Source organism: Capra hircus, chromosome 1 (assembly GCF_001704415.2).
Source record: "Capra hircus breed San Clemente chromosome 1, ASM170441v1, whole genome shotgun sequence".
NCBI lineage: Eukaryota > Metazoa > Chordata > Mammalia > Artiodactyla > Bovidae > Capra > Capra hircus.
In genome coordinates this window covers 68,987,222-69,003,764 of record NC_030808.1, presented here as the reverse complement: position 1 = coordinate 69,003,764, position 16,543 = coordinate 68,987,222, and the positions used below count along the sequence as shown (strand labels likewise).

General features: G+C 49.0%; 1 protein-coding gene across 1 annotated transcript in view; it reads left to right on the top strand.

Moving 5' to 3' along the window:
• Window positions 1–16,543, top strand: part of ITGB5 (integrin subunit beta 5) — a 112,118-nt gene that overhangs the window by 84,070 nt on the left and 11,505 nt on the right. The window lies entirely within an intron of this gene.

The window sequence follows — 16,543 nt, the reverse complement described above, 5'->3', positions numbered from 1 at the left end:
ACAGGTATGATTTGAAAGTTTTCTTTTATATCAAACAGAAAATTGTTTCTCAGTCACTTCCACCGGTGGGTCACATTTTAGGCTTCCCTCTTCCATATGGCAACCTGCTAAAACATCTGAGAACTTCTTTGTGTTTCTCTGTTCTCTTTTCTTTTTTAATTTTCAAAATATTAAAATTTTTTGTTCTCTTTTCTTAACCCAAACCAGATACCAGGTCTCTTCCTGCCTTGAGGCTCTTGTCATTTTGTTAAGCATGCTTCTCAGAATCAGGGAGGTTATTTGGCATCTGGGTAACAGGGGCTCAGCCCCAGGTTCAACTAACATTTGCTTCCTGTGACCTGAACTTTCCACTTTCATAAACACCTGCCAACAGCACTCACCTTTTCTTTTCTATCAATCACATTGTCCTGTTGAACTTGATTCTAACTTGACGACCAAAAGTTGAAGGTTAACATTCGAATGAACTGTAGCCAAGCCAGGTTTCTGTTGCGTCACATCTGAGCACTTAGGTTTTGAACCCAAGCATAGGACTTTACGTGGATTAGAGTGAAATGGAAGTTCGGCAGCTCCCTTTCTGGGAGTGGCCCTCTGGCGAAACACTGTGTCTTTTAACATGTCTCTTAAAGGTCAGTCTGTCCAACACCATGCCACCTGCAGATCGAGGAAGCAGAACAGTTTGGGGCAAGATGATAGTTTCTTCTGCTACCTCTTATTCTTTTCTATGTTCTGTTGCTTCCAGGATCCCTTCTTTGTGAATGGTCTTCCGGTGGCGAAGTGGTGATTTAGAAGGAACATGGAGTGTGGCAGGGAAGATGAAGCGCAAAGATGTGAAGCAAATCAGGTCATAGAAATCATCCGTGCCTGTGGCAACCCCCCGTCTGTCCACAGGAGAAACAAGAGCAGATGGTAGCCCAGGGGAGGATAAGCCAGTGAGGTCTCCAGGGGCAGACCACACTGTGAGACGCATACATGGGTGTGGCATGCTCAAAATTGGAGATGTTCTAGAAAGTGCAGGACATATGGTGTCATAGAGTCAGCTAGCTGATAGGGTCTGGATTTGTTGTGCTGAACAGGGAACAGGGATCCACTCTCCCCGATGGGTTGGATGATTCCACTGGATCAGCAGAAAAGTGCTTAGGGTCAGGCAGGCCTGGGCCTGAATCCAGCACCACCATGGGCTGCTTGTGTCCCTTTGGGCACAGAACTTTGGTGAGCAGTGAGAGAACGTGTCTAAGCACCTAGCACATTGCCTTGCTGACCACCAGCTCCTCTAAGAAGCAGTGGCACACACTCCTGGGAGCTGTAGCCGTTTCCAGTGTGTGTACGGGGCCACCTTCCCCATGAGTCCCGCGTGGCGGGGTGGACAGACTGCCACCATAAACACTCTAAGATACCTGACTGTGTCTGCAATTGGCTTTCAGCAGTTTTTTTTTTTTTTTTTTTTTAACAAATTAGCAAGTATTATCATGGAATGCTATCCTAAAATGTGCCCGTGGGAGACTCTCTCATGTCCCTGAGTGAGGAAACGGGAGGTTAGAGATGCCTTTGGGCTCCTGCCTGTGTGGTATGTGGAGTCACTAACTCCTCTGGGTTGCTGAGCTGGATGTCTTCTGTTCCCTCATAGGAAAATTTGAAAAATACAGGAGGAGTCGATGGATGTGTGGTCAGTCTGAGCTGTCTGTCTCCTTCTTGGTGACCAGGATTAATTTGGACCATCTGGTGAAGCAGACAAGAAACTTCTTTTACCCTCTGTGTCCTCAGTCAAGAGAATGACTCCAGCTAGCTGGAGGATTATTCTTAGGTCTAGAATATTCTGAAGGGAAAGAAAGAAGTTGTTCATTATTCCAGCATTCTTACTTTAAGAGGTTTCCCGTCTAAATTTTTTTCTAAATGTGTATGTGTATGCAATTTTGTATCTTGCTTTTTTTTCTTATATCCTAAGAAGCACCTGAAGTTGAATTATTTGAACACAGCAATGATTAGAAGAACATTTGGCTGTCTTTCCACTGCATCTCCAATTAGCCACCTCCACCCCTTCACTTTCTGGCTCAGACAGTAAAGAATCCCCCTGCAATGCAGGAGACGTGGGTTCAATCCCTGGGTCGGGAAGATTCCCTGGAGAAGGAAATGGCAACCCAGTCCAGTATTGTTGCCTGGGAAATCCCACAGACAGAGGAGCCTAGCGGGCAATTGTCTATGCGGTTCCAAGAGTTGGACCCAACTTAGCAACTAAACCACCACCCCTTCACTTTGAAAGCAACAGCTAGTTGAAGCTATCCAAGTCTTCCTGGAGACAGTAGTTTGTGAGGTCAGGAGGTATGGGTGATGTGAGGTCATCCAGGAAGGATGCCCAGCTCCAGGCAGGACCCATTTGCATGTGTGCAACCCTGCCTGCCCGTCCATGTAGCGCCCAGCTCCTCATTGCTTGTCTCACGAGCACTCCAGCTTGTTCAGGAGGCAGCAGTGGTTGGGTGAGGGGTCTACCCCCAATTCCTTGTTCCCAAGGTCAGCTTGGGGCTCCCACTCTGAAATTGAGTCCTTTGGTTTCAAGCTCTCAGATCACTGTTATGTTTGGGGTTTTGTGGGGGAGAAGTCTTATTTCTCAACAGCCGTCCTGGTCTTGAAGATGCTGACTCAGAGACTCACAAGCAGCTGACTTCAGCATTTTCTCAGCCCTTCCCTCTGCGGCCAGGCCTGAGGCAGAGCCAGGCCAGAGCCGGCGGGGACGTCCTGGAGAAGTTCTTCCACTTCTCCCTGGTCTTTTCGCCTGTAAGAGGCTTCTGGTCCTCACCCCCAACCAAGACACAGGACCGAGGGTCAGGCAAGAGGTTACAGGTTTGAGATGTGTTACACGTCACAGAGGTTAGTAGTGACGGAGACCCACCTAAGGTCTGGAAGCAGTTGAACATCTTGGCTGTTACTTTTGTGACGCACTGTCATGGGAACGTGTGTGGACACAGGGCTGCTGTTTCTCCCTCTGGTTTCTAGAGGCAAAATGACTCAAGAGTGCTTCTGTCCACAGACCATTCCTGTGAGTACAGAGAGCCTCGGGGCCATTGTGAGGATTTCTGTTCCTTTGAGTCTTCTTAAGTGTTGACCCTTCAGAATCCCTCTGTTAATAGAACACATGGACATGGTCTATTTAGTTGTTTTCAATGTAATTAAAGGTTATTGTGCAAACTTTGTTATTCTTTGCTGGTTTCTGTACCCAAACAGTGCATTTCCTGGGATTTGAGTTACTCTGCTGTGGTAAGCTGTTGAAATCATCCCAACCCTAGTGCTTTCAGCAATCTCTGTTCTTAAAATGCCTGCACTGCTTAGTTGCTCAGTAGTGTCTGACTCTTTGAGACCCCATGGACTGTAGCCCACCAGTCCATAGGATTCTGCAGGCAAGAATACTGGAATGGGTTGCCATGCCCTCCTCCAGGGGATCTTCCCAACCCAGGGATCGAACCTAGGTCTCCCGCCTTGTAGATGGATTCTTTACTGTCTGAGCCACCAGGGAAGCATGCACTGGGATATGTGGAATAATTTACTGAAAGCTTACTTCTTGGGTTTCATATATTGAGAACATTTATATCAAATAGGATATAGAATTTTTAACAGAATGCTTTCATATTTTACTTCATCTAATAGGTTATTTGGCCAAGTAAGGCAAGTAGAGGTCAAGGGGCAATTGCATTATTCTTCCAGACATAAAAAAATGGAGAGTTGCATCATTCTGAGTGGCCAGAGCCAGCATCCAAACAGAAAATCCTGGTCTGGGCTGATGGTTTCCAGAAGGTTTCACAAGGTTGTGTTAAACCTCTTCTGTTAAAAGCACCTCTGACATTATGGCCTACTTCTAGACTTATTGATTCTTGCCAAATGAAATACCTCCCATGGCAACAGTTATCCAGATATGTTTATAAAAATGCTTCTGCCTCTGTTTATACTATTTTCTTTAGAAATATAATTTTCACACGCAGAGTAAGTATCCTAGTGGCCATCTCTGGAGCTGTGGCCCCAGCTCTACCTTCTGTCACTGCATTGCAATTTCACATTCCATAAATGACTTATAGGATCGTCTAGAATGTGGTTCCATGACAGAGGCCTCAAAAAGTACCTTTTGAATGAACCCCAGATTTGACATATTTAATTTCTCAAGAAGAAAGGGGCTCTTGGTGAGATTACTACCACTGCGTGCCTCAGGTGGGAGAGCCTAGAAAATTCTTCACATCTTTTCATGTGTATTAGTCTCTATTCCGTTTCTTGATGGTTACCTGGATGCTTTTTGCAAATACAAGGAGGCACTATATATGAGTGTGAAAATTCCGTCCGTATCTTGCTCAAGTTTATTTGAATAAACAGCAAGGTACCAAAATGTAGGGCTTAGTCAGTCATATAAGCAAATGATGTACCTTTCAGACTGGCCAGGTGAAGCAGATGAGCTGGACTGCTCAGCTCTGGGGTCATCCAGCATCTTAGAGCCCGAGGCTGGAGAAAGCGCTTTCAAACACTGTCGTGTGATAAGTATCAGATCTTAGTGCAGCTGGAGACACTGAGGCAGTGATCTCTCACTGAGGTTGTTTCGTTTTGGGTAGAGTGCTGCATTCATCTCATTGAGGAGTTCACTGAGCATTCCTCACGTGCCAGGTTTTATACCGGGTGCCAGGGGTACAGAGTTGGAACTGCTCACAGTATTGAATTAATTTTTAAATGTGTGTTGTCGCTAGAATTTTCCACTCCTCAGAAATTTTCTGGGTTAGAGGAATGAGGATATGAACCGCTTAAGCTTCTACCTTCACCATCCAGACTTGTGTGAGATGTTGAGAATTAAGCATGTTGGCAAGCCGTTGGAGAACCTGCCTTGTTCCATGCTCTGGGCTATTGTTCCAACTCTGGGAATTGAGTTTTCTTACTGCCCTTCTCACTGCTCAGATCCCAGAAACATCTGAAGCAGCAATTTACCAGGGACTGTGAAAACTGGAGTGATCTGAACATTGGACCTCACCTTACTACCCTTGTCTCTCTGCTTAGAAAGGGAAGTGTGCAGACAGGGAAGCCGCTGATGCGGACTCTGCACATGCTTTTGAACTTCAGGCCTAATCCAAGGTCATGGAATTTGGCTTGTGAAGGAAATAATGAAACTTTAGTAACAAAGGAAAAGCCTAAGAAAACCATGAAAATGCCAAAGATAAAATCTTAGTCCCGTATAGAATTGGGTGGCATTAACTTTTTGATATTATAGAATAACACATTAGGAAATTTTCCATTCTTAGTTAAGTTGAAAACAATGAGAGACCTCTGGTGACTAATAGTCGTTCTTAGAGCCACTTTGGTTCTCTTTCCTCAGTGCTGAGCTGTCACTTTTGAGTTTGGTCTTGATTTTGGAAACTGTTACATAACTGATGGTAGGTCTCTGCTGCTCAGTGCTTTGGGTAGGGTGTGGCAGGATTGGATGGAGCCCTGTTTTCCTTTGGGGTAAGCGTTCTTGACTGTCAAACACTGACCTAAGAACTCCACCCAGATCCAAACTCTCCCTGCTGTCTGGAAGTTGCTCTAAGCGAGTTCAACCTCCTGAAATTTTGTGTCTTGTTAATGAAAGGTACTGGGGTCTGTTAGCCTGACTTGCATCAAAGCCATTCGACTGACACGGTGTTGTGGTGAAGGAAAGCACAGTGTTTATTGCAGGTGCCAAGCAAGGAGACTAGGCAGCTCATGCTGGAAAGACCCTTAGCTCCCCAAGGACTTTCAGAGAAGAGTTCTTAAAGGCCACATTAGGGGTGACGGTTGCAGGGAGCCTGATCAGCTCGTGAGCATTCTTCCGATTAGCTTATGGTGAAGTAGTAGCATGAATTTTTTTTTGAATTTCAACTGGTCTCGGGCCTACCATCATCATGCAGTCAACTTCCTCTACTTGGTGGGGGCTTTAGTTTCTGCCAAACAACTCAGGGATATGACTCAGGGTGTCAGTAGCCCTTGAGGAGGAGCTAAGGGTCCTTGACTTGGTTTTCTGCCTGAGCTATTATTTTGCTTTTCTTGACTGCATTTCTTTGTTTCTGCATTTTCTCACTTCCCTGATTAAATTTTCTCTTTGGAACTTGGGGGAGGCGTCAGAGGAGGCTAAAGCTTTTCTACAAACAAGAGTCAGAGGACACGGGCAGGAGGAAGGTCTATCCCTGGAAGGCCCCTCAGACCTGTTGTCTTCTGGACATCTTCCTGAGCCCTTGACTATTGCCCTCTGACCCAGAGGATGGGACCTCCTATCACCCTAGTCCACAAACCACAGCCCAAAAGTCTTGATCAGGTGACCCATCATCCTTGAGCTAAAGGAATATACTTCTCAGGTTGCTATTTTATGTTGTTTGACATTGCAGTCTTGGACTTTAGGCAAACATTGTAACAATGCAAGGAGAATCTACTTTAAGATACTTTTAGTATCTTAAGGTGTTTTTCCTTGGAAACACACTGAGGCTAGTTTGTATTCTCCATAAGCAAGCATGAAATAGTAGGATTATTTGCATCTCCTGTGTTTCCTGCCACCACCGGACACACACACACAGTGGGTCAGCTGCCTATTACCTGCACTGACCGTTTGCATTGTGGGAAACTGAGGCCCAGAACCTGGACTAAATCACTTTATGATTCTTGGTTAGAGATTCAGACTTGGGGAACCTTGCAAGTAAATAGTTAACCTTGTTTCTACTGAATTTTGCTCATTTTGATTAGCTTGAGACCCTTCCCAAATCTCTCTATTACCAGTTCAGCCCTTCCTGCCACCACTCAAGCATGTAGCCCACAATTTTCCAAGTCTTCCCTAATAAGTGCGCTTTATTTTGGTCAAAATCTTAGGAAACATTTAGTCTCTGTTTTGTTCAGTGAGTTTTCTCTGGGTTGCATAAGGAGAGCGCACCCCAGGCTGAAGGACACGCGTGGACCAGGAGCAGCTGAGGCGCCCGGTGTTATGACTGTTACTCGAGAGGCACACAGCGTTCCTTTTAGTAGCCAGTGAGTGTCTGGCTGTTGTTATTGATTAGACTGGACCCATTTTCCCTTAAATGAACCTTTGTTAGCCCGTTCTAATTTATAAAATGCTCTTGAGGTGAATGATCTCATTTGGTTGTTTTCCTCTACCGGGAGTTGGAGGTGGCTGTTACTGATCAGCCCTGTGGGGGAGACTGTGGCCGAGAAGATTGGCATGTTGGCCACGCTCCCCACTGGTGGTGGTTGGCCCAGAGCCTTGACCTAAGAAAAGCCCACCTACCCTAACCCTCAGGGGCTTCTCTTCTCTGGACAGCTGCTTCCTGCCATCTCGTGGCTTGGCTGGGCTTCTGGCAGCCAGGCTTCAGCGTGGCCCACTCCTGTCACATGCCATACCGACTCTGTCCATTGAGAGTGCTGCTCCAGGCTCTGAACAGGGGCCAACTGAGGATGGAATATGGCACCTGTTCACCAGCCGCAAGAACATGACAGCTCTCCAGGTTAAAAATAGTCACCCTCTCATCCTGTTGCAGTGACCAGAGGAGAGGGGAGGGAATTCACGTCTCCCCAGATGCGGCTGGCATTTCCCCACAAGTGCCTGCCAGGCAGATCGGGCAGATTAAGCCAAACTTGAGAAGTTGATCTGGGGCACCTCTGTTTCTTTTGGCTGCAGGCCTTCTGTTTTCTTTCTGAGTCAGCATTCTTGGGGGCCTGTGAGGACTCTGGTTCATTGCATTCAGCTGATTACAGACTCCTTTGAAACTGGAAAGGTGAGTTCAGTAAGGAACTTGGGATTTTCCATCTTCTCTCCATGGCCTGAATCTCCCTGTAATTGATAGAGTTGGATCAGACACCAAGGCCTTTCCTTGGTGCCCTCGTGTGAAATGCAGCAGTAATAAGAGAGACTTGGCAGCTGGGCACCAGCATGGAGAAGTCAAATGCTAGAACCAGAAAGGCAACGATGTCCTTTGAGAGGGTTCTGCCGCCTTTGACAGTGGAGTCTTGACTTTCTAGCCAGTGAAAGTGAAAGTCGCTCAGTCATGTCTGACTCTCTGCAACCCTGTGGACTATGCAGTCCATGGAGTTCTCCAGGCCAGAATACTGCAGTGGGTAGCCTTTCCCTTCTCCAGGGGATCTTCCTAACCCAGGGATCAAACCCAGGTCTCCCACATTGTGAGCACATTCTTTACCTGCTGAGCCACAAGAGAAGCCCAAGAATAGTGGAGTAGGTAGCCTATCCCTTCTCCAGAGGATCTTCCTGACCCAGGAATCAGACCGGGGTCTCCTGCATCACAGGTGGATTCTTTACCAACTGAGCTATCAGGGAAGCCCTTTCTAGCCAGAGCTATCATCTTTAAGTAATCTTGAGGTTTGGGGAAGTTTGGCTTAAAGCAGCAGCACCTTGTTTAGCAGTGGTTGCATTTTACTGCTCATGTGCAGAAGGCAGCATGCAGTCCAGATGAAGACAGAGGCTGAGGGGCTTGTCAGGGCCTCATCTACTGGGAAGCAGCATCCGCTGAGCTCGTCAGGGCTGGTTCGTTGACACTGAGCCAAGGACAGAGGAGCAGCCGCTCCCGGGACTGAGGATGCATCATTGTATCATTGTTCACATCTCCCAAGAGCCTTTGCTGGAGAAATCTGAGCAAGGTGCAGGCACGGTAGTGAGTGCAAAGCCTGCGACTTCTGCTTGACCACGGCCGTGTGTTGCCACAGGAAAGAGTTTCTAATTTTTATTTCTCGTGTCGCCCTGAAGTCTCTGTTTTTCTTGGGTATTTGTTGAGAATTTAAAATATCTCAAGAATCACGTTTAAACATCAATAATTACTCCTTTTCCTTTTCTAATTTCCAGTATCCGATATCTTCTCCAGGGTTTCAGGCTTGCCCTGATGGCGTTCACAGCCTCCAAGAGCCAACAACATGTTTTGAGCATCCACGGTGTACCTGACACCATGCTAGGCACTGGGCAAGCAAAAATGAAACACCATCTTTGATTTTGTATGGGTTTGCAGGCTATTGAGATGCGTCACATGGGGAAACAAATATATCTGTGTAATAAGTGATATATACTACACTCTCCCTGTTAACTAAGTATTCTAGTTGACTTAAGAACATACTCAGGACTCTTTAAAGAAAAAAAAAGAAAGAGAAACCCTTAACCCCCGACCCCCCTCACTGTGAGCTCCTCTCCTCCATACTCACAGCCGTATTCCTCAGAACATTTGTCTGCACCCACTGACTACACGAACTACCTCCCAGGCAACCCTCACCTCAGTCCAGTTCGGATTCAGCCCCACGATTCCACCAGAACAGGTCTTCCAGGCCCCATATGGCTGTGTCCTGCTACGTCTAAGGCTTATCAGCCCTTGGCTTGACCTGAATGTTGAATAGCAGCTGAGCGCCTTTCAGTGCTGGGATTGTCTGCGGCACGGCTTAGCCATCTGCTCCTCTCGGGCGTTTCACTGTGCCCACACCTTCAGTCACCCTTGTGTTGCTCGGCTGCTCAGGCCTGCTTCCGCGCTCCCTTCAGCTTTGTATGTCCTAAATGCACCTCAGTCTCAGGACGTTTCAGACTGATTTCATGATCTTCCTCCCAGCTGTGGTTCTCTTCTGATTTTCCTTATCTCCCCCTTTTATTTATCCACCTGTGCAAGCCAGAAACCCGGAAATCATCCTTTTTCCTACCATCTCCTCAACTCCTGCATTCCTTCTGCTACCAAGTCTTGTCCTCTCCCCTCTTCTGTTTGGAATTCATCTTCTCCCCATCTGGGCTACCACTGTCCTAGTTCGTCTACTCCCCATATTGCAACCAGAGTAGTTGTTTAAAAACAAATATATGCTGCAAATATATAAAAAATCAAATATATACTGCAGCCAAAGTAATTGTTTCAAAACAAAGATATGCTAAAGTTCAGCATGTTTCAGAAGCTTGGAGTGGTTTGGAATTGCCAGAACTTGGGGTGCCTGGGGGCACAGGGGCAGCTGAACAGACTCGAGAGGTAGGCCTCGAACAGCCTCGTATGTCGGGGACAAAAGTTTAAATGTGGAAGCTGTGCTTTCGGTGGTGAGGAGCTGTTGAAGAGTTTTAAGCAAAAGGGTGTCGTGACATAGTTGACAATTTAGGGAAGTGATGGAGGAGGCCACGTGGACACTGACCTGGGGAAAGGGCAGACCATAGTGTGAGGACTCAACCAGGAGAACGCTGCAGTGTCCCGCTGAGGCATTCAGCCTCCCTCTTGGGAAGGGAGGTTATTGTCCAGCCGTCTGGGGGCTACGGGCTAAATTCACGCTCCTCAGTCTAGCCCTCAGGCCCTCCTTCCTCCTTCCTCCCTCCTTCTTTCCCTTCTGTCTGTTTCTGTACACACTTGCCTGCAGACACGTATGCCTACAAACACACATGCAGACAAACAGACCCATGTCTAGCCCCTGGGTAGCCATTCTCATCCACCTCTCCTTTTCAGCTACTTCCCCTGCAGGCTGCCCACTCTCTCTATTCATCCTCACAAAGGAATGCATCCTATGTTTTGCACCCCAAATGCCTTCTGTCCTCTACTATTCCAAAACCTGTAGCTTAGCCTAGAGCCTGTCCCAGTCTCTCTCTGCCCTGACCTGGAATAGCAAGTATCAGTGGTGGAGGGATGGGAGAGCCCACCTAGTTACCGCCCTTACTGTTCACATAGGAAAACAGAGGCCAGGAGTGATTTGATGACCAGTGATTAAAAGGGCCAGCCTTGGGCATGGGTCTGTTGCACATTTTTAAGCTATAAAATACCCTGGGTCACCTTGAACATTTATCCTGTGTGTTGTTCTAATTGTTATGACTTAGTCCTGACTAAGTCACGACTGGGCTGGAGAGACAGTACGTGTAGTGGTTAGGGCTCCAGAGTTAAACAAATGTGGTTCCAAACAGCCCTGACTCCTACTTGCGTTGTGACTTTGGATAAATTACGTGGCTTCTCTAGGCTTCATTTTCCATACTTGCAAAAATTAGGGTAATAATTATACCATCACATAGGGCGATTGGGACTATTAATGGGAACACTCAAATTAAGTGCTTAGAAATTGCCTGTCCTATTGTTAAGTACCCCCAAAAGTTTCTCTATTAAGAGATTTTAATGACTTGATGTCTCAGTGAGTTAGAAATTTCTTAAAGGCAGTACATGATACAGTTCCTGTAGTGCACATTAACAGAGAATTCCCCCAATCCTGTGAGATAGACGAGCCACTGGACCTCTTTTATTGATGAAGAAGCTGGACCGCTGCCAGAGCCAGCAGGTGGCTGGGAGAGGCTGCACAGTAGGTGGCTCCGTCCAGAAGAAGCGCCCCCAGCTGAGGGGTTCCAGGTCGAGTGGCAGGGTAGGGCCGAGTGGGTCTGAGGAGACTCTGTAGAGCTGGCGTCTGGGTTGGTGTGGAGCAAGGAGCGCTGTGCTCTCTTTGGGAGGGGCAGCCCTTAGTTGGCAAGTTCTCCAGTCAGTAACTCATCCTTGGCAAGAGCAGGCTGTGTTTACAGGCTCGGGAAGCGCGTGGTGAGAAGGACACAACCCCTCAAGAGCAACTTCTCTCCTGTCCCTGGAGGTTCATTTAGTTTCCGCTGAGGTGTCCGGAGCCAGGCCGAGACCGCTCACGCGGGAACTGAGGAGATGCCCTGTGCATTTCTCTGTTCTCTGATTTTCCAGCAGCAAAAGCCAGTGCATGGAAGGGAACACTGAGACAGTGGGAGGGGCCCTTCCCATGGGGACCAGACTCACAACACGAGAACACTCGGCTGGTATGTAATCCTAACCTGTTCCTGGGCCAGGTGCCAGGGAGAGTGCCTCTCAGGAGGGTTTTCCCCTTCCCGGCCCCGGACACAGACGTGGACCGTTCAGAAGCCTGTGTGTGTGTTTGGCCACATGGAGGGCAGCCCAGATCTGGCTGTGGTTGCATGGAGACTGTGTGAGTGCCAGGATGTCTGTGAGCATGCCCTTCTGCTGTTGTGTCCACAGGCTCAGAGAGCGGCTCTGAACACTGGCTGATGGCTAAGGAGGGCAGGGCTGTGGGCTGTCTCTGGCTCATCGGTGGCTTGGGATCCCCAAGTCACACAGACACCGGGGGACTGGAGGCACACAAAGCTCTGAGTTGCTTTTCCTGCCTTTTTTAAGACGGCTGTTAGAGAGTTCTAGAGGCTGTGCCCTGGGTGTCACCCAGAGGTGTCCACACCGCAGACAAGGCCTGACTTCTGTGGCAGGGAAATCACCCAGATGAGCAGAGGTTTTCCAGCCCACATCCCTTCTTGTTCTTTTCTCTCTTAACCACTTCCTGTTTACATGCTGCCCGTCCTGGGAAGAGTAGGAGAGAGAGGAGGGGGAGATGACAGACAGAGGGCTGTGGGAGGAGAAGCACTGGGGGCTGCTAGGGAGGCAGAAGGTAGAGTATATACTTGGTGAGAGAGGGATGCTGCCAGTGGGAGAGGAAGAGACGGGAGTGAGGGACGCACCCTTCCAGTCCAGGGAGCTGCTCGCAGCCCTCTGCTCCTCAGCCCGGAGAGGAAGAGCTGCAAGCTGATCAGCAAACGAAGCGCAGTGCGTTCCCAAGCTGCATGGAAGCTATTTTTGGACCTGCTGTGGAGAGACATGATTTGTACCCAAAGCGTCTGACGTCTGTGGTGACCCTTGTTCCTGGGCTGGGCCAGGATGGGGAGAAGACACCCACTTCTGTTTCTGCCCCATCCCAGGCTGGCTCGCTCCTTCTTCCAGCCCCAGGGCTCTCACGCAAGTTCTCTTGGGTCTCTGCAGACCAGGGTCCAGCTGGGAGCTGAGGGCCACATATGCTCTGCCTCAGACGTCCTGCTGTCCCCTTCCTGCTGAGGCTGGAACCCCGCACCCTACACCCGCACCCCCCAACTCAAATACACGAAACAGGGCCTCCAGAACCATTGGGTGTCAGCCTCCACAGCAAAGCTCTGGGGTCCAGCGAGCAGTTCCACCAAACCCTGAGTGTTCTCTCTTTGGGCTGGATGTGGATTAAGTCACTTTCTGGGAGCTTCTAACTCTGGAAGTCTGTTTTCTCTTTTTTTTCCCTTGGCTGTACCATGCAGCTAACCAGATCTTAGTTCCCTAACCAGATCTTAGTTCCCCAACCAGAGATTGAGCCTGGGTCCCGGCGGTGAAAGCGCTGAGTCCTACCCAGTGAGCCTCCAAGGAATTCCCTAACCCTGGAAGTCTTTGAACCAGGCTCCCAGAAAGTGTTGCCTCTCTGAACTCTGAGATCATCTGCTCCAAGCTTCCCTTCCCTCACCCTCCCTTTATTATGACAGTAACAACAACGATGAACCTAGCTAGCATTAATTGAGCACTTTTGTCATTTAGTTGCTAAGTGTGTCTGACACTTTTGTGACCCCCTGGACTTTAGTCCACCAGGCTCCTCTGTCCATGGGATTTCCCAGGCAAGAATACTGGAGTGGGTTTCCATTTCCTTCTCCTGGGGATCTTCCCAACCCAGAGATTGAACCTGAGTCTCTTGCTTGGCAGGCAGTCTTTACCACTGACCCACCAGGGAAGCCCATACGTCAAACACTAAGTGCTTTATACAGGTTAAGTGACTGAACTCATAACAGCAAGCCTACAAGGGAGGCATCTTTATTGGCCCTATTTTATTTTTTTAAAGAGTGTTCTTGATTTTATTTGAAGTTACAGTTTATTGAATTTTTATTTTTTGGCTATGCTGCATGGCGTAAATGCAGGATCTCAGTTTCCCAACCAAGGATGGAACCCATTCCCCTGCAGTGGAAGCACGGAGCTTTAACCACCGGACTGTCAGGGAAGCCCCTATTGGCCCTATTTTAAAGTGAAGAAACCAACATGCAGAGGGGTTAAACATCAGTTACTTCTGGCAAATAGCAGAATCAGGAGGCAACCCAGGCTCCCTGATTCCAGAAGCTACATGCCAGCCACCGCTCTACCGCCTCAGTTTCTGAACATTCCCTGTATCCCTGCTCTGTTGCCCATCACCCACGTTCCGTGGTGTGTTTACTCCCCTTCACCCTTTGCCTCGTGCAGGAATGTTCACCCCTCCTTTTCCTGGGGACAGGGGGCCTGGCTGTCTCCTATCTGAGTCAGTCACCCCTCGCCCGGCAGATCCTTGCTTTCCACTCCCTTGAACTCCCCCCCTTTGAAGCTGTGTCCTTCCACGGCACAATCCCATACTTCTTCTCACCCCTGTCTTCTGATCACCCATGCACAGTGCTGTGACCACCATCCAGAGCACTGATCCTTGCTTGCTCTGCTCCAAGGGCAGTCCTGTGTCAGCTGCTGCAGGAGGGGCTTGATTTGCAGTAGCACCAGTATTTCTGACGACACTCCCATGAGGAAGGCTTGTCCTCATTGACACATAAGGACGTGATCATCAGTCAGGTTTAGGGATTTGCCCAAGGTGACATAGCCAGTGGTGCAGGATACACTTGAACATGGATCACACACTTGAGCAAGTATGCACAGCCCCCAGCCCTTCATGCAGCTGATCAGGGTTACGCTGAGCTCCTCCGGCCACAGCCCTCACCCCAAGCTGTTCAGTTTCCCTTCACCACCCTCCCCACTTCCTCCCCACCTCATTCTCTTTCTGCTGTGATCTCTTTAGAGTTTGTTCTTCCTTTGATCCTTCCACTTGCCACCAGATTTTCTCTTTTCTGTATCTTTCTCTTTAATCAGAAGGATGCTCAAATATCCCCTCTTTAAAATCCCCAACCTCCTTCCTCCCCATCTCTTCCTTTCTCTGAACATCCGGATCCCTTGTGGGAGCTGCCATGCTCTCTGTGGCCACTGCCTCACCACTTTGTCACTGGACCCGACCCTCACATCCCGCTGCACTGTAGAATTTGCCCTTGTTGGCCTCTGCAGGGCTCTGGTTCTGGCTGGGGCTTCCTCACAGGCCCCCCTCCCTCCTCTCCAGCAGCTCCTTCCTGCCCGCTTCCTCGGCACCCCTGCCTCTGAATAGCCCGTATTCTACTTTATCAAGGGAGGCAGGGGGCTGCGTCTTGGCCCGTGGCCCACACAAGCACCGTTTTGCTGATGGAAAGCTGTTGAATTCTGTACAGCTGAAATTCTGTATAAATAGACACATTTACAACTTCCTGTCCATTTAACTATCAATCATTCCAACAAAGGTACTAATAATAACTTGCACATGTAGCAATTCACAGCTTACAAAGTACTTTCACATGCCCTTCAGTATCCCTATCTGTATGTAATGAAAATATTTTTTACGTCTGCAGAGTATTAAACAGGCATCATGAAATTCAGCACACTCTGCCAAGGTGCTGGGGAAGCATTATAAGTGAGCTCTGTTATGAGGAGTTCTTGCTTCGGCCCTCTGGGTGCTGTTAGCCAGCATCGTGTTCCCGTTCCCCGTGCGGCTCTCCTGCTAATAGATGGGTTATTGAGCCTGGGGACGGGACCCAAGTGGCCCTTGTCATTTAATAACACATGTTGCTCCTAGGGCGTTAGGAGAGGCCGAGGGCTGACCAGAGGCTGTGGAAATCTGCACGTGTGGGTCGAAGGAAAGGCAGGTTGAGGCCCAGCTGCAGGATCTGAGATGTCTGGGTTAGGATACAGTGTGACCAGATTTGCATGGTTTGTGACACTCTGTGCGGGTCACGCTTTCTGGAGGAGACGTGGAAGCTTTAGGCTGAGATGGCACGTGGCAGTGCCTTGTTGCCAGCTCCTCTGGTTAGGAGGCCGTCCTTGGAAGACGGTGTTGAGGGTGATTCTGAGGCTAATCCCAGGCTCCCTGGCAGAGACTCCCCTGATTAGACGGTAGGCTCTGCCTTGGGAGTGAAGGAGGGCAAGCTGCGTGCGCCCCTCTCTGTAGCTGCTTTACACTGTCTTGGGAGGCAATGGGCCACCTGATGGACAAACTGGGCCCATCTAGGGAGTCCCTGAGGACAGCCCTTAGGCGGATTCAGCCATTCCACCAAGTGTGGCTTCTCTCCTAGTGTGACTTGCTGGGACTTTGCGTTGGAACTGGCAAATGTTAGAAGCCAAAGAGCCCCATGGATGAGGACTTTCCAAGGTCCTGTGGCCCCTGTGGCTCCCACCTGCTGCCCCACTAATGGTGCGGCTCTGGGTGTCCTCACTCACAGGCTCTTTGCACAGCGTTTCCTTCTCTCCATGTCCTCGCTGCTCAGGTGCTGGGGGGCGGCTTCCAGGGATGGCTTATGTCTCTGGCCATGAGTCCGGCCCCTAGCCACGGTGGTGACCACCGACTCCTAGCATCTGCTGCCCGTGATTCCTAACTCTGCTCACGCCCCAGATCCAGGAACGCTCAACTGCTTTGACCTGGGGCTGGGTTTTGGAGCTCTCAGGTCCTCTTGGTATCATATGTGCCCGAGGCTGCTGGGTTTACTTGCCAATCAACAGTCGTGTGGGAAAGTACCAGCAGTTGGCAACTTCGCTATCTTCTCATTGAGCAGATCTTTTCACATGAGAAGCTCAGTCACAATGGGGAGCAAGTTCTTCTTTCAACACACACATACCCGCACTTCACCACAAAAAAATAATATACTACCTCTTCTCCAAACCACTGACAGTTTGGAATAGTTGTCAGGTTA